General features: G+C 44.5%; 1 pseudogene; it reads left to right on the forward strand.

Annotated features, from left to right (window-relative positions):
- The first annotated feature begins 1,414 nt into the window (after nucleotides 1-1,414).
- On the forward strand, nucleotides 1,415-22,411 carry LOC137765987 (ubiquitin-conjugating enzyme E2 G1 pseudogene; annotated as a pseudogene).
- The last annotated feature ends 891 nt before the right edge of the window (nucleotides 22,412-23,302 follow it).

Raw genomic sequence — 23,302 nt, forward strand, 5'->3', positions numbered from 1 at the left:
GAGGCAGGTGAGCAGAAAAATGAAAAGAATAAAAACAAAACCCCACTCAAAATGGGCCTAAAAATCAAAACTCTGAAACATGTGAAGAAATATAATATGAAGGACAGTCAAAAATCCTTGACTCATTTTATGAAGCTAGAACACTCATGCCAAACCGGATAAAAAAGGACAAAAAAGGAAAATCACAAGCCAATATCACTTCTGAAAATAGATGCAGAAATGCTAGATACAGTATTAGCAAACTGAATCTAGCAATTCTAAAATAAGCACTATATCACAATAGAGGTAGGTTTATCCAGGAATGCCAGGTTTGTTTAACACAGGATAATGTGAGAAAAATCAGTGGGTGTAATTAACATGTTAGTAGTATTAATATTAATATTATGATGTGATGGTTAATTTTATGTGTCAACTTGACTGGGCCACATGGTGTACAGATAATTGTTCAAACACTATTCTGGGTGTTTCTGTGAGGGTGTTTTGGGATGAGATTAACATTTAAATCTTTAGACTGAATAAAACAGATTGCCCTTCCCCAAGGTGGGTGGGCTTTACCCAATCAGCTGAAGACCTGAATAGAACGAAAGACTGACTCTCCCATAAGTAAGAGTAAATGAGAATACTTCTGCCTGGCAGCCTTTGAACTAGGATGTCAGCTCTTCCTGGTTCTACTGCTCTTGGTTCTTCCATGGCAGCACCTGTCAGAAGAGAGCACAGCATCCATTCCCAGGGCCTGAGAGCCACACCTACCAAAAGTAGTCTAAGCAGAGGAGAAATTGGTTCCCTTGACTCCTAGAAAACATCCTCCTGCCGCTTCAGAGGAAAACTCCTCTCCCAGCACCGTTTATGTTTCTCAGAACCAGCAGAATCACTTCCCGGTGATTTAAGAGTAGGCACTCAAAAAAGGTTTGAAGACTTTAATTCAGAACTTTCCAGTTGCTCTTGGGGCATTATAAAGTGAAATCATACCACGGTTCCAGGCTACCAAACTATGGAGCGACATGGAGATAGGAGCGTTAGCGCGGCGACGTGGAGACGCGAGCGTTAGTGCAGCTGCAGAGCGATGATCTATGCCTCCTCTGTGCAGAAGTGACAGCAGGGAGGGAACATTTGAGTACATAAGCGAAGAGAGCACAGACCCATGTAATATGTGAACTTTTTCATCTGCACAAAAACATCTAGAATATTCTTTAAAAGAAAAAAATGCTGCCCTGTGCGCACCGCGGCGGCACGGGCACCCTCCCCTTCCGGGCGTGAGGCGCTGTGAGGAAAGCAGAAGCGAGCGGACTCCGTGGGCTTCGGCGCTCCCGTCGTGTGGGCCTGGGTTCCTCAGCACACCCAGCTCCAGCAGCCCCAGAGCCTGTCCCCAGTCCTTCGCAAGCCCCGGCGCCAGTCCGGGCCCTTGGCGGGGAGGATGAGGGAGCTGCAGTCTGCACTGCTACTGCAAAGACAGCTGGCAGAACTCAACAGAAATCCAGTGGAAGGCTTTTCAGGAGGTTGAATAGATGACAATGATCTCTATCGATGGAAAGTCATTATTGGTCCTCCAGATACACTTTATGAAGGTGGTGTTTTTCAGGCTCATCTCACTTTCCCAAAAGATTATCCCCTTAGGCCTCCTAAAATGAAATTCGTTACAGAAATCTGGCACCCAAATGTTGATAAAAATGGTGATGCATGCATTTCTATTCTTCATGAGCCGGGGGAAGATAACTATGGCTATGAAAAGCCAGAGGAACACTGGCTGCCTATTCACACCGTGGAAACCATCATGATTAGTGTCATTTCTATGCTGCCAGACCCTAATGGAGACTCACCTGCTAATGTTGATGCTGCAAAAGAATGGAGAGAAGACAGAAATGGAGAATTCAAAAGGAAGGTTGCCCGCTGTGTAAGAAAAAGCAAGAGACTGCTTTTGAGTGACATTTATTCAACAGCTGTAATTTCAGGGTCTCCGATTGAGAAACATGGCACTGTTTTTCCTGCACTCTACCTACCCACCTATTGCTGGACTTCTGTTGTAACAATTTGGCAAACACTGGCTGGAAATGGGCTGCAATAAAACATGTCAGTATCAATGCTGACAAGAGCCTAACAAGTGTCAACTTACAGATGATTATGCATTTTGAATTCTAAAGAACTGTTTTAACCTTCAGGAAGAATTGTAAAGACCTGTACATAGCATAACATGATCCGGATAATATATATACTGTTCATGTACATCCACAAACACACCTTGTACCCAATAATGCTTTCTTGTAGTAAAATAAGAATCATGTAAATTCTAAAAAGATTTTAGCAGGTTTTCTTTCCCTATTCATTGTTTCTTACCAGTTTTAAAAGACTCCTTAAAGCATGTCAGATAAAAAGCAATTAGGATTAAAAGTTTCCATTTCATTTCCTTTAAACTATTGAGGCTTCATTAAACTCTTTTCACTTACTAAACTTTGTATCTTCTTCATTTTGACACACTTCCCTTTGCTTTTATCTCGTCTGTCTACCAGGAAGTTTTCAAATCATTTAGTGCAAATACTGAAACACTCAATAAGCAACTACTTGATTTTTAATGATGACTTCAGAGGAATGGTTGTCACTGGGTGCTTTGTCCCTTTTGTATTCTACTCGCATCCATCTCTTGGATTGGATAGTTCAATAACATGTTTTCGTTGTTGAGAGCTCTTGAATTCAGTCATTATCCCCAAGAACTAAAAAGAGTTGGTTCTGAATTCAATTCAGATTTAAAATTATTGAAATGTGCCCCAAACAGTAAACAATTCTGATTTGGTTTTATTTTTGCCCTCAGTTACCTAATGTGAATATTGGATGAATAAATCATGCACAGCTACAGGCTTTCTACTTAAATTCTGGGTTTGCTATTTAAAATGCTGTTTACCCACATACCCTTTTCCTCAACCCTTCATATTTCTTTGCCTCTATTCTCTATACTGCAGATTTTTCTCACCTGCTGTACAAAGAAATTGTGATGTATATTTTCATGTAATTTGATTTTGGAATTCTGTCACCTTATGTAGTGAGTTCTTCCAAAATATAATTTTTTTCCAATTAAAAAAAAAGAAAAAAATGCTGATTTTTTTTTTGCCCTGTAGAAAGTTACAATTGTTTTTACCAAGAGCCTACAGGGGGCTTGATTTACGCTCCATGCATTGGCTGGAACATGGATTAGAGATTTGATAGAAAAATAAATCCTGTTTCTTATTCTTTAAAAAAGTTATGCATCCATAATAAATACATAGTCAATAAACCTTATATCTGAGAACCAAAAAACCAATATATGGCTACTTAACTCATTGGTTGAAGAAGTGAACACAGTAGAAACAATAAGATATTAAATGACATAGAGAGTGCTATATATGAAAACCTCTGGGTTAATAAAGTGGTTCTTAGAGGTAAATTTATAGCATTAAATACATTTTTAAAAAGAAAAATTATATGAATAAATGAAACTTAACTCAAAAGCAAAAGAGGAGGGACTTCCCTGGTGGTCCAGTGGTTAAGACTCCATGCTCCCCATGCCAGCGGGGCATGGGTTTGATCCCTGGTCAGGGAACTAACCTGGGGCACAGGCTTGATCCCTGGTCAGCATCCCGCATGCTGCACAGCATGGCAAACAAAACAAAACAAAACTATGAGATACACTAAAGGAAGTAGAATAAATTAAAATTTAAGCCAAGAACAGAAATTAACAAAAAAGAGAACAAAGAAAAATAGAAAGGATCAACTAAATGAAAAGCCACTTGAGAAACATAATTTGAATATTTAGATGAAATATTTCTCCAGCAAAAAATAAATTCCCAAGGTTAATTCATAAATAAATACAATTTCAGCAGAAAGCTAGAATCTATAAAAAGATATCAATTCAGTGAATGGATTTAGTAGTAGATTAGACACAGCTAAAGAAAGAGTTCATGAATTAGAAGAAGTAGGTTAAAAATATCTAGAGTGAAGCACAAGGAAAAAATAATAATGGAAAGTACAAAAAAGGAGTATAAGAAATATAGGGAAAAGGACTAACACAAGCGCAGCTGGCGTCCTAGAAGTAGAGACGAAAGTAAATGGAGCAGAAGAAATATTTGGAGAGGTAGAGATTGAGAATTTCCCCAAACTGATTTCAAAAAATCAAGCCACGGATTAAAGAAATATTAAAAATGTCAGGCAGAATTACTTCAAAGAAAGTCACCTGTAGGCACATCATAATACAAATGCAGCAAACAAAAGACAAAGAGAACATCTTAAAATGAGATGGGGGAAGAAAAAGATACATAACTTAAAGAATCACCAATAAAATATATGTCTTATTTCTCAAAAGGAATGATAGAATCTCCCCCTCCAAAAAAAAAGAAATGACATTTTCAAAGTGCTGAAAGAAAATAACTGCCAACCTAGAATTCTATACCCAGTGAAAATATCCTTTAAAATTGAAAGCAAAATAAAGATTTTAATAATTCAAGGAGCATGTTGTAATCTCTGGTGTTGTCACTAAAATAATAATGAAAGAATGCATAGATAATAAATTAATTATGGGGAGCATGTTGTACTCTCTGGTGTTGTCACTAAAATAATAATGAAAGAATGCATAGATAATAAATTAATTATGGGGAAATATGAAATAAAAACTTCAGTAATCCAAAAAAGGAAAGAAAGAAAAGGAACATTTGACAAGTGAAACTAACAGAAAATAATTATTTAGATGGTAGATTTAAACCCAGATTCATCAGTAATTATATTATATATAAAAGACAGAATACTTCAATTAAAAGACAAGGATTATCAGGCAGGATAAAAACATAAAGCCTGCTATATGTGCTTTATAAGAGACACCTTTTAAATATAAGGGTACAGAAATGCTAAAAGCAAAAGAACAGAAAACAATATGCCATGCAAACACTAAACAAAATAAAGTTGGCATAAGTATGCTAATAACTGACAAAATAGACTAAGAAGCATATTAGAGATAAGGAGGAGCATTTCATAATGACAAGACTCAATTCATCAGAGAGATATAAAAATTCTATATTTGTATGTACTAAACGTATCATCAGTTTATAAAGCAAAAATTGTAGGGAAAAAAAGAAGAAAAAGACAAATCTATGAACAGGGTGGAATTTTAACACACTTTTATCAGGAACTGATTAAACAAACAAATAAACCAACTGTGGTGCCTCCATACAATGGAATATTACTCAGCAATAAAAAGAACGACTATCAAACCATGAAAAGACATGAAGGAAGCTTAAATGCATATTGCCAAGTAAAGGAAGTCTGTATGAAAAGGGTACATATAGTATGATTCCACTTATATGACACTCTGGAAAATGTAAAACTGTAGACACAGTAAAGTGATCAGTGGTTTCCAGGGTTCAGGAGGAAGGGGGGAAGGATGAATAACACAGGGGATTTTTAGGGCAGTAAAATTACAGTAATGGTGGATACAAGATACTATGCATCTGTCAAAATCTATAGAACAAAGAGTGAAATTTGATGACTGCAAATTTTTTTACAAATCATTTAAGAAGTTGGGGGAACTCAGGAAGGAATGCAGACTGTGACAAGAGAAGTTAACTAGTGAACTTTTTTTTTTTTAATTTTATGTTTGGCTGCATCGGGTGTTCGTTGCTGCACGCAGGCTTTCTCTAGTTGTGGCGACCGGGGGCTACTCTTCGTTGCGGTGCGCGGGCTTCTCATTGCGGTGGCTTCTCTTGTTGCAGAGCATGGGCTCTAGGCGTGCAGGCTTCAGTGGTTGTGGCTCGCGGGCTCTAGGGCGCAGGCTCAGTAGTTGTGGTGCACGGGCTTAGGTGCTCCGCGGCATGTGGGATCTACCCGGAACAGGGCTCAAACCCGTGTCCCCTGCATTGGCAGGCGGATTCTTAACCACTGCACCACCAGGGAAGCCCTAACTTGTTAACTATTGCAGTTCTCAAGTTAACTATTACAAACATGAAACAACCTCACTGAAAGGGATGGGTAGGTGGGGTGGGGAGAGGTGTTGACCTAAGTGTCTTTGGAAATGAATGAGATCTCTAAGACTAAAGGCAAAAGGAACTGCATATGAGCTCTGTACACTAGTGGATAAAGCTGTTTCCCTCTGGGTACTGGTTAACAATTCTGATACAGCTATATATGTATACTAGACTGGAACAATCACATCAACGTATGGCCGATGGTGGAGCCAGGTTTCTCAGTATTAGAATGGGAGTTTATGGATAAACAAGGGTAGGATCCATGTAATAATGGATTTGAGATATCAATACGAACTCATGCTTTGCTTAATATAGATACAGATGGTTACATATACAAGGGTTTATAGTTACACTATATGTACACCACTTAGTACACATATATTTTTTGCTCTGTCATCGGAGAAGTCTAACAAGAAATGACACCCCAGTATCAACAAGCATGGCTTAGTACCCAAATTTTGGTTTCTAACACCGTTCTCCAATAAGATGAACCAGGGCTCCTTGGAGAAATGGCTGATTCTAAGACTAGGCAGGACATATACAAGATGAGCCTGGATAACTTGGTAGTCCCTGAAAGTGAGGAAGAGCTCAACACAAAACAAAATAAAACATCGACCGGTATGTCAAAGGACAAAGGACCACAGTAGCCCATTGAAAGAGTTCCAGGGGTCAAAGGATTATAACCCAGGAAATAAAGTAAATGTCCACAAGTCCATACTGATGTAAATAAATGATTGAATAAATTAGTAAATGAGGAAGAAGAGACAAATCTCCCATACAGAAGAATTCCAAGGAATTTATGTAGATACTCTGCCTCCAAGGAGAGGGAGTAAAACTCCTCACTCTGTAAGTGAGGGCTGTGCAGAATGACCTCCTTCCAAACTGTACAACATAGAAAGGGAGAGAAAAGGAGTCACTTTACAGGGGATAAACCAGACAAACGCTACCTCAGGCAGGTGACTAAGGCCACCATCAGCAGTCATCAATAATGTTGGCAGTACATATGCTTTCTGTGGTGTCATGAAAATAGCACTTCACCTTTGTGATCTGGCTCCCACAAACCCAAACCCCAGTCTTATCATGAGAAAAACACCAGGCAAATCCCAATATTGGGGCACCGTACAAAATACCTGACCAGACCTTATAGAAACTCTCAAGGGCACCAAAAGAGGGAAAGTCTGAGAAGCTGCTACAGCCACCAGGAGCCTAAAGAGGCCTGACAACTAATGTCATGTGGGATCCTGGAACAGAAAAAAAGAGCATTAGGTAAAGATTAAGAAAATCGAAATGAATTATGAACTTTTGATAATAAGGTATTGATATTGGTTACATTAGTATGTACCATACTAATGTAAGAGCTTAGTAATAGGGGAAACTGGATGAGGTATATAGGAACTCTCTGTACTATCTTCCCAATTTTTCTGACAGTCTACAATGGTTCTAAAAGTAAAGTCTGTTAAAGGGAAAATTTTAAATGAACAAAGTACCTCTATACAAAAAATATAGATGAATCTCTCGAATATAAAGTTGAGCAAAAGACGTCAGACACAAATCTACAAACTCTGATTCCTTCCATACAGAGTTCTTAAACTGGCAACTATGGTGTGAGAAGTTAGGAAGATGTTTTCTCTGGGGAAGTGGAGCAGATGATGGCCAGGTGATGTCATGTGAGGGCTTCTGGGGTGTAATTAATATATTCAATATCTTAATCCAGTTTGTGGTCACATGGATATGTTCACTTTATGAATATTGATTGAGCTGATGCTCATTATTTGTCTACTTTTCTGTACAACTCAATAAACCTCAGTGATGGAAAGAAAACAAGGATGCATGAAGAATGAATCAGACTATGTTTCCACATGGGTAAACGTAAAAAACAATGTTGAATTTTAAAAGTAATTTGCCAAATAATACCTAAAATATACCAATTTAAAAAACATAACATCAGTAAAACAAACTATATCTTACTTACAGACTTATAAAATTTAGTCTAAGTACAAAAACAAACAAAAAATAGTAAACTCATGATAGCAGTTGCCTCTGCAGAGGGAAGAATGGAAATAGAATGAAGGAGTGGGGTGTGGAGGGTCTTTATAATGTTTTATAAACATGAAATATCTGGAATACATGTTGCAAGATGTAAAGTTGTGATATAGCTGGGTTCAGCTACGTGGGTAATCATGATTTTAACCTCTATTCTTTTTCCTAGTACACTTGCATATATTTGTACATATATATACAGAGAGAGAGAGAGAGAGAGTTGTATAAGAACATGCAACCAACACCATATAGAACAATAACAACCTAGGAGAATTAATAAGTATTTTGTGATCAATACTTGGCCTCAGTGTTTCTGAGGATGAATGGATGCATAAATCTTTTGCAATATGGAAACTTTGGGCTTTTTTTTTATGAAGAGCCTAACTCAAGATTAATTACCTTTACGTTTCACCACCCCCTTGTTAATAACAAATCTTTCATGAAATGTAATCTCAAATTTTCCTGGAAGATAAATTACATCTGCTGACAAGTCTCTTTAGAACCACTGGGAACAGTCAGATATTGGAGGTCGATGAGAAAGCAACCCAGCTGCTTGTTCATTCACTCCGTAGCACGGACCATGTGAGATATGATGGGGTCTGAACTCGGCTGGTAGCAGAGGAGTGGGGGAGGGGAGAACAACAAACAAATAGAGAAACGTTTTGAGGCTGAGCTGTCAGAAGTCACTGAATGGCTCTGAATAATGTGGCAGAGCCCAGGACTCCAACAGATGAGAAGAGGCATCTAGGACGTCAGCTAGGGTTGACAGCAAAGTTTGAGTGGCTGCATGGAGGTTGGTGTCATGAACTGAGATGGTAAAGATGAGGGAGAAATTTAGGAAGTTCGTCTTTTGAACATGGGAAATTTGGGATGCCTTTCAAAGTCCAAGTCTAGAAGTGGGCTCTTGTATATTGAATTTGGAGCTCAGAGAGGAATCAGGCAGGAGATATACACTTGGTTGTCATCCGTATACTGATGGTACTTCATGCCAGGGGACATGATGAGACCCCCATGGAGAAAGGGTAGCTAGGGAAGAGAGGTCTGAGGTTCAAGTCTGGAGACACTCCAGGGATTCGAGCTTCACAGAGGAGTGTGGAACCAAATGAGAAAAACAAAGGCTATTCCAGAGCTTTCTGCAGCAAGGGAGTTGGCCACCATCACTTGCATTTTGGCAGAGACTCAAAGGCAGGCAGAAGAGTGGGAAAACCTCGTAGTGGAAGAAAGGGACGGCTTCAGTGTACCTGATTCGAGGCTGTGGGCCTGGGGAAGCTGGAGGTGGGGTAATTAGAGCGGGGCATCCTATGTGAATGCTTAGGGTGCATATTTGGCTTTCTCTGTTGGCCTTAAGTTGGAAGCGGGGACAAAAATTGGAAAGCTGTCAGTTATTAAGTCCTGGCCATTTGGGGTCAGTTGTTGCAGAAGTTATTGATGAACTTCCTGTATCGTTGTTGGAGATGGCAGTCTAGCTGCCTACACGTCGGACTGACAGCAGGCTGGCTTCCTGGGCTGGTTACTGTAGTCAAGGGGTTGGCTTCCTGGACAGTTTGCTGCTGATTGTGGGTCAGAGTTCTCTTTATGTGTATGATCTGACTATTGTCCATTTGTATATTCAGTCTCTCCGGAGAGTAAAGCAGAAGAGGAGACTAAGAGGGAACAGCAAGAGGTAGGAGGAAGAGCAAGGAAAAACACCATCCTGGGAGTCAGGAAAATAAAGCGTCTCCAGAAGGAGGGAGTGGTTAACTGGCAAGGGTCGCTGAAATGTCTGATAAGAGGAAAATGCAAAAGTAGATCGAGGTTTTCCAGATGAAAAAGAGATGCAACCATCATTCTTGCTGAATTCTCACACAGGAGAAACATTTTCCTGTGGCAATGGTTGGAAACAGGAACTAACAGGATGAATTAGGAAGAGAAGATACCAGTCAGTCCCTGCAGGTGGCACCTTACATCATTGTGGAGGACTGAGCAGCAAACACTGCCCCCTACTGGGAAGAAATACTGGCTGATTAGATCACACCTGATATTTCCGTGAACCTCAGCCCCCTCCCAGGACTTAAGCCCCACACTAAAGGCTCTAGTATTCCATTTTAGGGAATTCTACTGCCAAGTAGATTGGGAAACTGGTCATTCTCCTTCACAGACTGTTAGAAACAAGGCAAAGAAAACTGAAGACAGCAGTCCCGGGTTTAATCTCCAGCATTCCATCCCAGGAACTTCAAATCTGCCACAAGAATGTTAACCACGAGAAGAAATTGTTTAATGATGCTTTTCACTATCATGAATTTGGTTTTCCTATACCTACGTGATGTAACCATGTTACAAAAACACGTACAATTGAGAACAGATAAAATTATCCAGAATCTCTCTCCCTTAGCATTGCTCTGTTAGAATTACCTTACACTTGAATTTGATGGATGACATAAGCAGATGTTTCTGCCCCTCCATGAGGGGACATTTGCCTCACTTCTAGATGTGAACGCTAACTCCTGTTCTTCTGGAAACTGACTTAGAGGCTGCGGAAACCTAAGAGCAGAGAGACAGGGAAAGGACGACCTTGAGGTTCTTCTTCTTTGTCCTGCTGCCTTCACTCCAGCCCAGGCTCTCATCTGGATCACCCAACAGTCTCCTACCTGGTCCCCTGGGCTTGTTCCTCTCCTGTGCACCCTTCACACGGTTGCCAGAGCATCTTTCGAAATCCCCAATCTATCAGTACTATCCTTCTCCCTACGAAAATTCAAAGGTCTTCCCTTTCTCAAAAGGTTCCAGTCTGGACTCCCTAATAATACACAAAAGATCCCTCCACGTTCTGCCCCTGCCAGCAGTTTTCAACCTTGGCTACATTTTAGAATCCTTTAAAGATTTGAGAGCTTTAAAACCTGTCTAGCTGGGACTTCCCTCCTGGTCCAGTGGTTAAGACTCTGCACTCCCAATGCAGAGGGCCTGGGTTCGATCCCTGGTCAGGGAACTAGATCCCACATGCCGCAACTAAGACCCGGCACAGCCAAATAAATAAATATTTTTAAAAAACCAAAAACTAAATCTGCCCAGTGGTTCTGATTTAATCAGTCTGGGGAGGGTCCCAGGTATCCAGAGTTTTAGTTCACTTCTCCAAGACCTGGTGACACCTTCTTGAACTATTTGCACATTCCAGCAGCTCAAAAAGAAGAAAGACTTTTGTGTTTCCAAGGTCACTCCATGCAGCATACGGCAGGTTTCAGACAGAGAAATGGGGATGGGGATGAGGAAGGGAAATGTGGGAACCCGGATCTGGGAGGGTGCTTGTGAGACCTCGATAGACAGCAGCCCCCGGACTGACCAGTGGCCCGAGAAGTGAAGCAGCCAGCGAACAGGAAAAGGAGGGCCAGTCCTCCTGGACTACAGGGGCACTTCCGCTTGGGGGACCATCCTCCCAGGCAGCTCGGCCCCTCAGCAGATCTTCGCCTGCTCCTTTTTCCCTAGGCAGTGTAAGGGTAACTACAAATGGAAAGAAAAGATTTTCCCTGGTGCCAAAAGGGAAAGAGAACTCCCTCCCTCCCTTTCTTAGGGTGTTTCCTTTACAATCCTTTCTCTGTCTCTTTGAGATGTGTGTAAGCCTTTCAAAAAATCTAATAACCCTTTACCAGTTTGACTCCCCAGAGACGTCTTTCTTGGGGGCCTTGGAGCCGTCTCTTTGAAATGTGAACATCAAGGAGGATGGTACCCTGACTCCCTGTCTCTCTGGCTCCAAGTTGTAACTTCCTGCTTTGACAAAGGCATGAGAATTTTAATTTTTCTTAACATTAGGTGTTGCCTGCCAAATTCTGCTTGGGAGTGGAGGAAGGAGGTGAGACTTTGGGGGCATCACTCCAGACTCAGGCACCCTCGACCCAAAGCTACAGGACTGGTTCTGGTCTGCCACTGCTGTCTCCTGCTCTAGCGAAGTGGGATAAGCATGTGTAAATGCCAGGTAGGAGCCACACTGCCATGGAAGTTGGATTGCCCAATAAGCACACATGAGCTGACCAGTGGAGGCCATCCCAAATCTCATGGACGGGGGATCAGGAACTCATATACATATCACAGCAGAGAGTAGGACCAGGCGAGTCAGGGTTACCCGCTATAGTAAGTTACTGCCCAAAGAAAAAGCAATGGAAAAAGGTCCCCCACATTCTTAAACACAAAAGTCATCTGCTTCAGGAGAAGATGAGAGCAACTTCCCAGGTAGAACTTGAGGACTGCTGCTCACAGCTCTACTGGGAATGGGAAAGGGTTTTCTTAGCATGGAAGTGTGGACAGGCCCCCACTGGTCTGGGAGGAAATGCCCATCTCCTGGACTCCACTCTTGTTATTGTCCTAGAGGTTGATACTTAAGTGTCTGAGAAAGAAGATGAGATCATGAGATCTTGCAGGTTTCAGGGCCTGCAAAATAGGTTTCAAGACCCCGAGGGCCGGGTGGAGGTGGATGAGAAGGGTTACAGTCTTTGGGTCCAAGAGGTGTGGTTGGTGAGAACAGGGGAGTCTTAAAGAGCCATTAGAGCCTGGGACCGTACGGGTGGGTACACAGAAGAAAGCTCTAGGTCCATGGGCTCCATGCTAGTGCTCCAGGATCAAGCCCAGACAGAGAACCCACCCCTGAACTATGACCTCATCCCCGCAGGCCCCCACTCTGCAGTCGGAGTGTCCATGACTTCTGCAAGCTAATCATGGGCAGCATCTGTTACTCTCCAGTCAAGGTACACCTCAGCTACACTCTGGACTCCAGGAGGAGTGAGCTCAATAATAATCTGGAACCTCTGTAAGCCTTGGGGAGCACTAGATCCCAAGGTGGGCTTTGAACTTGGTGTTATCACCAACCAGTGGGTGTGGACCTGGAAGTCCCATACCTCGGTAAGAGTGGGAATGTTGATGCCCTGGGAACTGGGGACAGACGAGATAAGCACTCCATTTCTATGAGTTTGCTTTTGTGCCAACCATCTAAAACACCTTTCCTTTTTTGATCCATGTGGCAGAGTCCTTCCTGTCTGCCAAGAGTCAACATTAGCATCACGTTGCTGAAGGAACCTTTCCTGGGTCCCCTTAGGCCGAATGGCCCAATCCTTCCTCTTGCATTCAGTCCTTGTTGACGAACCCAAGTTTGTGTGTCCGATGCACAGTGAGGCCAAACAAACCAAAACATCAGAGTTTGGAGCAGAGAAAAGTTTATTGGAAGTCCAAGCAAGGAGAACAGGCAGCTCATGTTAAAAAAGCCCAAAGTCCCCAACGATCTGGGGGGAAGAGTTTTTAATGGCAAAATTTGGGGGTGGGCTGCAGTGTATGTGACCTTCCTCTGATTGGCTGGTGGTGAGGTAACAGGCTGGTGTTCAGCCTTCTGTTTCCAACCAGTCTGGGGTCCTCATGGGTGGAGGCCTTGGTTCCAATAGAAGAACTCAGAGGCATATTGCCATGTATATCCCCCAGGAGGAACCAGGACCCTGCCCCATCCCTGCACTACTGTTTCTTGACTGCTTTTCCTTTGTTTCTGCATTGCCTCATTCCTCTAATTAGTGACCGTTTGAATCTGCCCTTTGGAACTCAGGGAAGGTCTAAGAGGCTGAAACCATTTTCCTACACACAAGAAATGGGGGACACAGAAAGGCTTTTGTACTTGGGAGGGTCCCACAGGGTCCTGCTGGGTTTCATCCTGTCTGGATTATAAGGATTTTGACTCATCTCTAGCTCCATCATTTTGCCCTGTATTGGGCACCTAGCAGGTACTCAATAACTGTTCAGAGATGAATGAATGAATGAATTCAGGTGCAGAAACTAGTCTGAGGGTGGTTTGCCCATTTGACAAAGTCACCCAGCTTGTTAGTTTCTCATCTCTTTGAACCAACCAGGAATAGAGACCAAAACTCAGATTGGCCTTTCATTTCAGGGCATGTCCTGTCCTTCATACAGGTGTAGAATTACCATAGAGTTTTTGTTGTTGGTCACTCCTAATAATCCCTAGTGGCTACCTGGGTGGAGCTCACATTGTGCGACAATGAGGAAAACCCATGCCCCACCCAACCCCGTCCCCTGTACTCACTCACCTGACCCCACCCGATGACTTGGTCCCTCCATCAATCAACAAGAGTACATTGAGGACATACTGTCGATTATTCTCTACCGAGACAAGTGAAGTGCAAAGAGTTGTTAAGGGCACTGGCCTGAGACTGGAACTCAGCCAAGGCTGGTCAGATGACCACATGATCAGAGGTCACAATACTCCTTATCAAGCCAGGCAGTTTGCCTTAAGAAAGGTGGCTCTAGAATTTCTGAGTTTTCCATACAATCTCACCATGGCTACTGTCAGGCATGGGTGAGGTTCTCATCTTCCAAAGTCTCCTTCTTTAGAAAACCACCTGCTTTACTTTAAGGGAAGTACATCCTTACAAAAAGTGAGCTCTTTGGGGGTCCAGAATTTCAACATATGCCACCAAACTCTTTCCTTCGCTCTGAAATTTTGGAGTAGCTCTTCACCTTGTGAATTTGTAACACTCCAAAGCAGGAAACACATACATTCAAACACATGTAAATACCAAGAGTTATTTCCTAGTAAGCCCCTCCCATATTCCAGTTACACAGATGCAACAAGATAGAGAAATTTTCATCTAAGCAGCTGGTGTCAGAAGTCCAGCCTTTATCAGGTGAGCCCACGGGTGGCAGACCCTGAGCCCTGGACCTTGTGTTGACTGGCACAGGGCCTTCAGAGGAAGAGGAAGCCACTCTATGTAGTTTGGACCTAGGTGAGCGTTTGTGGGTGGGTGGGATTCAGGAGGATACAGGGTGAGGAAGAGGGGGAGGGAGAGGGAGATGGTAGAATGTTCTGCAAGATGAGACCCCCTTCTCTCAAATCAAAATGAATGGCCAATTAAGTACAGGAAAAGATGCTCAACATCACTAGTCATCAGGGAAATGCAAACACACACCACGATGAGATATCACTTCTGCCACTAGGATGACCAGCATGAAAAAAATCAGATAACAATAAACAATAAGTTTTGGCAAGGATGTGGAGAAATCAGAACCTTCATACACTCCAGGTGGGTGTATAAAAGGGTTCAACTGCTTTGGAAACCAGAAAGGCAGTTTCTCAAATGCTTAAACATAGAGTTACCGTATGACCCAGCCATTCTACTCTTGGTATCTACCCAAGGGAAACAAAACTTCATTTGTCCACATAGAAACTGCACATGAACGTTTGTAGCAGCATTATTCATAAAAGCCAAAAAATGGAAACAGCCCAAATGTCCATCAACTGATGAATGGATACACAGAATGCTGTATATCTATACAATGAAATATTATTCAACCATAAAAAGGAATGGAGTACTGATACATGTTACAATGTGGATGAACCTAATAAATGTTACGCTAAGTGAAAGAAGCCAGTCACAAAAGATCACATATTATATGATTCTGTCTGTATGAAGTTCCTGAATAGGGAAATCTATAGAAACAGGAAGTAGATGGCTGGTTGCTTAGGGCTGGGGTGGGGGGGTGGGCAGGGGAAGGACGAGGAGATAAGGGAGGTGATAATAAAGGGTTTGGGGGTTTCTTTCTGAGGTGATGAAAATGTTCTAAAATTGACTGTGGTGATGGTTGCCCATATCTGTGAATATATCAAAAACCATTGAATTGTACACATTAAATGGGTGAATTGTATGTCTGTGAATTATATCTCAATAAAGACGTTTAAAACAAACAAACAAAATCAAAGACCTTCTTTCTGTCCTTTTGATTTCTTGTGGCAGCTGGTGACTGAGGCACACTTTGTGACCTGGGAGGTGTGGGTCCCAATAGAGGCAGAGGCAGGTGGGGAGGGAGTGAGGTGGGAAGCAGCAGGCACCATACAAGGCTCAGGGCTTCCTAAGCTATGCAGTCGGGGTTTGAACTCACCCAGGTCTTAGAGACCCGAGCAGGACCAGTTGACATCAGGGTGCAAACATGTCCTCTAATCCACACTGCAGTCCCTAGGAGCTGGGAATGTGCTGGTTTCTCTGTACTCGCTTTGTCAATGTGTCCTGAGTACCACTGACTATCATCTTGTAGATTTCTCCTTCTCCCCTCTTGTCTGAGAAAAAGTGAAATAAAGTGCATGCAAAGACTCACACTGGTTACTCCAGCTCAAAAGAGGCCAGACTACACCCCTGAAAACACCTTGGCTTGGGGTGTCTCCTAGTCACTCCCACCCCCAAGACACCTAGCATCCACCTCGAAGTTGGTAAAAAATTCCCGTGTGTTGAGCATAGTGAGACAAGATGGAAGTTTCTGGGAAAAAAACAAAAACAAAAACAAAAACTTTTTAACAGCAATTTTTTTTTTTATGGAACATTGTTTAAAAGTAATTTCAACATACACTGTTTGTCAGTTGAGTTGTATAGCACTTGTATGTTAAATGCCTCACATTCGGAGATTATTTTGTTTTCAGACCCAACAGGGAATTCCTCGGGAATGAATCACTATTGTGCATTCAGAATTATGTGGCTGCATTGTTTTTTATCTTTATAAATACAGGTCTTCAAAACTTGTTTATTCCATTCTATTTAGACAGCAACAATAACAAGATTCTTAATGCATATCCCACCCCCCCAACCTGTACTCTTTCCCTATGCTACCATTTTGACACTTACAAAAGAACACCTCAATTCAGAAACCAAGTTTTACAACTACTATTCCTACCCATCAAATGGTGATGCAGAAGGTCGTACTTCTCCTGAGTTTTAATATATTAAGAGTACGTTACTTACCTAGGACCGAAGGACTGTGCCTTACTTTATAAGAAACAAAGATAGCCACGTCAGCTGAATTCCATATATGTGATGCTACGTATTCAATTTATTAAAAACTGAAATAAACATCATAATCAAACTAAGCCTCCAAACTCATGCTCTTCACGTGGAAGACAGTACAAGAGCAGACACGATAGAGACTGCCTTGCAACAAGCAAAATGGGAAGGTGTTTGGGTCCCCTGTTGATTTTTGAGCCACTGTGCCAGATCTGATCTGCCAGTCTTTGGGCTTCTGCGTATATGTGAACAAATAAACCCTTATCTATTTAAAATAAATACATAAATATTTTCTTCTTAAAAAAATAAATAAAAGCATTATGTGGCTGCAGTGGTTCCATATTGCAGGTCCAGGTCAAAAACTCAGGAATCTCCCTTCTGTCCCAGCTCCTTAAGGTGGGCCCTGCAGATCCCAAGGGGACAACCTTTCAGAGAACTGCTAGGTGTCTAGACTAATCATATCTTTGAAATGTTTTCTCATCACTCAGTGATTTCTTGCTTAAGCTTAACTCCGCTGGTTGGATAGATCGGGCAGATCACAGTGTGAACACAGCTGGGGGCGTGGAGATAAGAACCAGCCTCTCTCGGATGCATCTGGGGAAAGGCAGGCCCGCGTTTCCATGTTGGTACACAGAGTCTGCACCCAGAAAACAGCCCGGTGAAATATTCGTGTGCATTACCTGCCTTAGGTTCTAGCCTCCCACACAGACACGGCCCACTCAATAGTGCTTGAGGGAACTACATCCATACAGAGTTAAAGAAAAAGGGTTCGAGCTGGGTTATAAGCAATTCATTCAACAAATAGCTATTGAGTGATGATTTCATTCCAAGCCTCTGCTAGGTGCTGAGAAACCAGAGACAAATAAATCAAAAGAGCTGGCAAACTGGCTTGGGGGGTGGAAGGGAGGCCAACCACCGGGGTCTCGATCAGTGGGGTGAGAGCTGTGCTGGGAACTCAGTGGGTTTGCAGGAGCCAGAGCAGGGACATGTAGTTCCCCGACCAGGGATCAAACCCATGCCCCACCCCTGCAGTGGGAGCTCGGAGTCTTAACCACCGGACCGCCAGGCAAGTGCCAGGGACACACAGTTCCATTTGATGGGACAGGCAAGCGGCAGGCAAGTCATCCCAAAGGACATGATGCCTGAGAAGTTCCCTGAGAACAACTAGAAGCTGGAAAGTCAGAGAAAGGCATCGCACGTGAAGACAGAGGTGGAAGTACGGCACGCACGTCCAGAGAAGTGCAGATGCCCACTGTGCTTGCTGTCTCTGCGGGAGGTGAGAAAGAATTCCCAGTGTAAATGGATGCACCTTAGGAGACTGAGTTTGGTCTTTAGGATGAAGATGAAGGAGGTATGAAGATCAGACATACATGTTAGAAAGCTCACTCAAGCTGTTTGTTGTGTGGAGAACGGATGGGGGAGGCTTTGCCTATAATAAAGTGAGAAAGGGTGAGCGTCTGATGAGGTGGCAACACAGGGGGCACATCCTAAAGATAGAACAGAGAGGGATCGGGACTTGCAGAAGTGACTGAAGTCGGGGATAAGGAGACAGAGGCCGCCTTCCATGGCCCTAGCTTGAGTCACTGGGTAGACAGGGCTGAGATCTGGAAGTGCGGGTGGGAAATCAATGAGCCCTGCCGGATAGGCAATTCTGGAGTTCCTGAGAGAGGGCTGGGTGGAAACGTGTGCAGGGAACAAGGGCCTGATCCACATAAGCACGTCAAGACTTCTTTCTGAAAGAAGGAAAGCACATCTCTGATGGTGCGAGACATAAACACACATCAGCGGGTCAGCCTCGCATATCTTTCTTGGGGGGATTAAATGATGGGGCAGGGGTGACGTATCCCAGGCTCTCCCTTGCCCGTGAGAGGACCTGAGTCGGTGATGACAGGAAACTGTGAGCAGGTCCTATTCAGTTTAATACAATGCTTGGCCTTAAAACTGCATCGCAAACCATGTAAGAGGTGAGAGGACCACTGATGACCAGCAGCTTTAGCATCTGAAAAAATTTAGAGACACTTACTCTGGCTTTTAGAATGTTTTTAGACCAGGGACTGCACAACGACAGCACCATCTAGAATCACAGGCCTAACACATCGCCTCAGGTCTAGGTTAGCTAATCGGTTTAACTCATGATTTGGTGTTTTCTGGAAGGACATCTATGAGGTAACTCTCTCTTGAAAGTCTTCAGAATAATCAAACATTACGACAGAATATATTTTTTAAAACATGGGCAATATGCAAAGAGTGAGCAAGCAGTCGCTGGACACCTTTATAAAAATATCCGTAGAAGTGAATATATATGATGAAAAATGCAATACAGCTAGAGGTCCTTCTTCACCCTTTTTTATTGATATACGAGTATATTCACCCAAGTGTTCTTCTCACCCAGAGAGAATTAGGTCGTATTCCTTACTACAGCACTGGTTTGAAGTATTTATGCTTCACTAATGGTACTGATATAAAGTTAGCTAAGAGAAGATATAAACTGGAATTTTAATTATGTAGGAGTAAAAAAATCACCCCAAAACTTAGTGACTTAAAACAACCACCACTGTATTCTCTCACGCTGGGCTGTGGATTGGCTGGTGTGAGCTGGCAGCTCTTCTGCTCCATGAGGTTGGCTAGCAGTACGGTCTCTGAGGGCTCTATTTTGCTAGAACATTCCAAGATGACGTCTCTGCCATCTTGGTGCTCCTCCCTGTGGCCTTTGTCTCCACGGAGGGATCTTACCCTCTAGGGTCTCTCCGTGTGGCCTCTCTCCACAAGAGGTAGTTGGACTTCTTACACAGCAGCTGGCTGCCAAGAGGGCAGAAGCAGAGGCTGCCAAGGCCTCTTACGATCAGAACAGGCACAGTGTCACTTTCAGCATGTTCTGTTGGTTTAGTCAAGTCTTAGCGGCAATGCAGACTCAGTGTGGGAGCAGACGTCACCAGGGCACTGATGCCGGCGGGTGTAGCTCCTTGGGGGCTGTCTTTGCACACTGGCTGCCACGGTTCACAGGGCAAGAGGGAGGAGCAGTGAGGTGGTCAGAACCACAGCTCTGGAGTCAGATTAATACAGGTTGAAATTTTGACTCAACCACTTCCTGACAATAGATGTGACCATGTGGTGTAAGACATAAAATGAGACTCGAGATCATGTGGTCTTGACATCTGGTGAAATTGGAGGCCCTCTTATGGCCCAACAGCAAGTTTCCCTCCCCACTCTGTTCCTGTGGATAAGGTCCCCCAGCTAAACACCTAGCCCCCCCACCCCCCTTATCAAACAGATCAGGTTCAGTTCCTGCTTACCCCTGAGTAGTGGGTTTCTGTTCCCTCCCGGCTGGTAGAATTGCTCAGACAAGCCCGTCACATCCTCCCGGGGGAACCAGGGGCCACCCCACCCCCTTGTTACTACAGAGCCCTGCTTGTTCACTCTGTTCTGAGTGTAACCCCCATGTGCCCCTGCATGGTATGCACTATCCCCCTCTCCCGGGCTGTGAGTGTGTGTGACCAATAAACTGTTTTTTATCTCATCTGTCCTGTGTTGGGTGTTGTGTGTTCATCCATCCCCATAACCCTGGGGTAGGAATCCCTCCTTCATGAACAGGGTGAAGGGGAGGTGATTAAAACAGATGACAGAAGCAAACGCTTGGTGTGCAAGGAAGGGGTCATGAGCCAAGGAACACAGGTGGCTTCTGGAAGCTAAAAAAGGCGAGGATTCTCCCCTAGAGCCTCCGGAATGAATGCAGTCCTGAGGACACCTTGATTTTAGAAATCTGATTTCTAGAACTGTAAGATAATAAATTTATGTGGTTTCAAGGCCCTGCGTTTGTGGTAATTTGCTACCAGCAGCCATAGGAAATGAATGCATCTTGTTTATCTTCTTCACGGCATCTCTCACTATCTGAAGTTATTTAATTTATTTATTTGTATGTTTATTGTCTAGTTCCTCTTACTAAGCTCTGTGAGAGTGGGCTCTGTGTTGGTCTCCATCACCTCATCTCCAGCTCTGCCAACAGTGCCTGGCACATCTGGATGCTGAATAAACACTTACTGAGTGAGCCTTGAGTGAAATATGACAATAGTGCAGTGGCCTATATGTGGCATTATCTGGGCTTCTACTCTTCCACTGGTTCTGATAATCATGGGGAGCCTGATTTTAAAAATCATAGTAACCTTACTTTGCACATTTTATAACAATGCTTTGTACTAAGAGTACTGTATCCTTGAAAAAAAAAAAAAAACCCACCCAAATTCAAAGCTGTATTTTGTTGCAAAATTGCTTAGGAAAGAGCTTAATGTAACTATTAAAATATATTTATAAACGCCTCATTAAAGGGGAGAGGAGAGATCAGTGTTTGAGTCCACATGGCCTGCAGCGTGCAGTAAAGGGATGCCCTGAGGAGAGATCACGTTCATTGGGGGCTGACAGCTCACAGGGCCACACAGGCTGCCCCAGAGGAGCTGGCCTTGGACAGGCCATGCGGCGCTGTGAGTCTGGCCCGATGAAGATGACACACCTCCCCTCTGAGGTTACACCTTACACCTCTGTATTAGTTTTCTATCACTGCTCAACGAATTACCACCAACTTGGAAGTTTCAGAGAACACATTTATCATCTCACAGTTTCGGTGGGTCAGGATCCAGGTCTGTGATGGCTGCATCCTCTGCTCAGGGTCTCTCCCCAGGTGAGACCCCCTTGGAGTCAAGGTGTTAGCCAGGGCTGCGATCTCACCTGAGGCTCCGAGTCCTCTTCCAAACTCACGCGGTTGTTAGCAGAAGTCCTTTCCTTGCAGCTGTAGAACTGACAACCCCTTTTCTAGCTGGCTGCTGGCAAGGGACTGCCCTCAGCTTCTAGAAGCTGCCCCCAGGTGCCTGGCACACGGCCCTCCTCTCACAGCTTGCCTCTTCCCGGCCGGCAGGAGAACCCTGCTACGGCTCTGCTCTCCTTTAAGGACTCGCCTGATTAGGTCAGGCCCACCTGGGAGCATTTTCCTTTGGATTAACTCAAAATCAGCTGAGTCGGGTACTGCGTTCTAACTGTGAAATCCCTTTTCCCATATAAGGTGATATCACCATGGGGGTGATGTCCTGTCACAGTCACAGGGCCTGCCCACCCTCAAGGGAGGGGCTTGTTCCCCAGCGGTGGCGGTGGGAATCTTGGGGGTCAACCTCGCCAGTCCACCAATCACCACCCCTCGACCCCAATTCACAACTGCATTCTCACCAATCCCATCCTTTCTAACCCCAGGGAGCACGGCCTCAGCCGGACTTCTGCTAAGCTCTGGGAACTCTCTTACGACTGGGGACAATGGAACTATCTCATCAGACCAGGGATGGCCTCCTGCTGAGCCCCCTTGCCTGCCCAGGTCACCTCTCTGCCTCACCTCCCATCCTCCTTGTCAGCCTCCGCCTCGGAACCTCCGCTCCCCGCTCGCTGCTGTATCTCTCTCCTCCGTACTCCCTGAGTGTGTACAGCTCAATACGGGCAGCAGGGGGCGCTGCCGGCCTTGGCTGGCCGGCCGTCCCAGAAGGCGGGAGCTCAGCCGCATCCCAAGCCCATGCGCCTCTTCCTGGATTCCCGGCTCTCTCCCAGGAGAAGGCGGGCCGTGCCTATGCCTGAGGTCTCCTCCGTCCCAGCCTGCGTCTCTGCAGGGGAGTTAGCTCTGCCGCAGGGGAATGGCAGTGCAAGGGTAGGGGGCTTCCATGGCCAGGTCCCTGCTGGCGGATGAGCACGCCTCCGCCTCTGCCCGTGGTCTGGCGGTGGCGGCGAGGATGGAGAGTGAAGCGGGGCGGTCCCTGATTGAAGAGGGGCCCGCGCTGCCTCCTTCTCCTGTCCCTTTTTTGTGTCTGGAGGCCCCCTCCCAGCCACACTGCAGTGTTCGCATCGTCGGCGGTAGGTTCTTCTCATCGGGGCCGTCTCAGGCACTCTTCTAGTCTCTTCCGCCTGAGCACAGCTCCACTGGGTGAGCTCCAGGTCACAGTTTTCTGGGTCCTTCACGACAGGCCGAGGGGCTTGTCTGTTTGGTGGTAGAACAGGGTCCCTGGGCCCTGGCCGTCAGCTTCCACAGGCCTGCAGGTAAGGCCCTGAGATCTGCGGGCCAGCAGTATGAGCTGTGACCCGCTGGGCCAGCAATGCGCCGCTGCATGCAGGCCTTGCCAGGCGCCATGACCATCCTGTATTCTACCCCACCTTCCCCTTCCCTTTCCCTCCTCCAGGTCTCCATCAGCTTCTGCAGTTGGAAGAGGCTGTGAGTGGGGCTCAGACTCACCTGGACTGGGCTCAGAACAAAGCACGCCCCTCTAGGTGCCCTTGCCACGTGGCCTGAGTCTCGGACCCTCGGGATCAGGGGGGGCAGCCCATCACCATACATGGCCTTGTACAGCTCCTGTTCTTGGCCGCCCAAACCCTTACTTTGGAGGCTTTGAGATCTTTGCTGCAATCACCCAACGCTGGGCATTAGGACTGGGAATGTCCCCATTAATGTCCCCGTAAGCCTGAGCCCTTAAGGAC

This window comes from Eschrichtius robustus, chromosome 6 (genome assembly GCF_028021215.1).
Source record: "Eschrichtius robustus isolate mEscRob2 chromosome 6, mEscRob2.pri, whole genome shotgun sequence".
Taxonomy (NCBI): domain Eukaryota; kingdom Metazoa; phylum Chordata; class Mammalia; order Artiodactyla; family Eschrichtiidae; genus Eschrichtius; species Eschrichtius robustus.